Source organism: Triticum dicoccoides, chromosome 2A, assembly GCF_002162155.2.
Source record: "Triticum dicoccoides isolate Atlit2015 ecotype Zavitan chromosome 2A, WEW_v2.0, whole genome shotgun sequence".
Classification (NCBI taxonomy): domain Eukaryota; kingdom Viridiplantae; phylum Streptophyta; class Magnoliopsida; order Poales; family Poaceae; genus Triticum; species Triticum dicoccoides.
Window position 1 is genome coordinate 438,977,703 of NC_041382.1, and position 1,246 is coordinate 438,978,948.

At 54.3% G+C, this 1,246-nt stretch overlaps 1 pseudogene; it reads right to left on the reverse strand.

Moving 5' to 3' along the window:
• Positions 1–341: 341 nt before the first annotated feature.
• LOC119357880 lies at positions 342–799 on the reverse strand (annotated as a pseudogene).
• Between the last annotated feature and the right edge of the window lie 447 nt (positions 800–1,246).

Sequence of the window (1,246 nt, forward strand, 5' to 3'; positions counted from 1 at the left end):
GACATGTATGTTTGCCATAACCAAGCAAGCAGATTCAGTAGCTACTTAAACAGTTTAATAGTTGGACTCCGGAGACAATTCTTAGTGCTTCAAATCATTCAGTTATTTGAATTAACAGTACAGAAATGAATTGAAGATCTCAATGACAGTAGTAATTGGAGGGATAAATCAACACCAGGCAGTGTGGGGTCTCATCAGTCACCAAGCTGAACATGAGTGTTTAAATTTGCCAACTAGGACTAACAAAAGTGCCAAACAAAGCTTTTCAGGATACAACAGCAACATATTAAACTATCATGGACCTACCTAACTCTCAAAGCACTAATCCATCCCCAATTAGTTCAGATAAAAAAATCCCACATGGCTAAATGGGCATGCACCTCTCTGTAATTCTACAGATAAACCTTGAGGGGCTCAATGTACTCCTGAAAACCTAGCGTGGCCATCGCCCAGAGCAGGTCGTCGATGTTGATGGTCTTGCACTTCTCCCTCTAGCACTTGTCACTCGCCCTACAATACAGACAAGACAAAACAGTGACAGGTCAGCACCAGACCGCACTTGATTCGGGGAGGCAAAACAGAGCGGCAGCAGTCAACAGAGGCACTCACTCGCTGGCGATGAAGCAATGAACTCCGAGATGCACTCCCGCACGGTCTCCTTGGCGTCCTTGGCGATCTTGCCGTTGGCCAGGATGGCCTTCTTCATGATGCTGCTGATGTTGGCGATGGGCAGGAACCTGTCCTGCTCCCTGACGCCGCCGAAGCCGCCGCCCGACAGGCTTGCCGCCGCGTCCGACATCCGGCCGCCCTCCTGCAGCACACCAGCAACCCCGCCAGATCCATCAGCACACCGGCGCACCAAACCCTAGACCCCGACTTCCGGAAGTGCAGGGAGAGAGGTGAGGGGAGAGGGAGGCGTACCTTATATAGACGGCCGTGTAGAGGGAGGGAGGGAAGGTGGTGGAGGGGAATGGAGGTGCGGTGAGGGCGGCGAGCGACATCCCCGTGCTTCGCAAGCCTCCGCGACGCCTTTCTGGCCACCGGACGAGCTGAGGGCCGAATCCGCTACGATTGGCTCGCCTGCCCAAGCCCTGTTGGTGGAGAGCACCTGCTCGATCCAGATCGAGGTCCTGATTGGCGTGGGGTTGCCTGCGAATCTTGGGGGCGGCTTTGGGCATGGGCTCGATCTTGGGTCGGCCTCAACCTCATCTACGGCGAGGGTCGTCGATGGTGGCAGTGGCGGTGG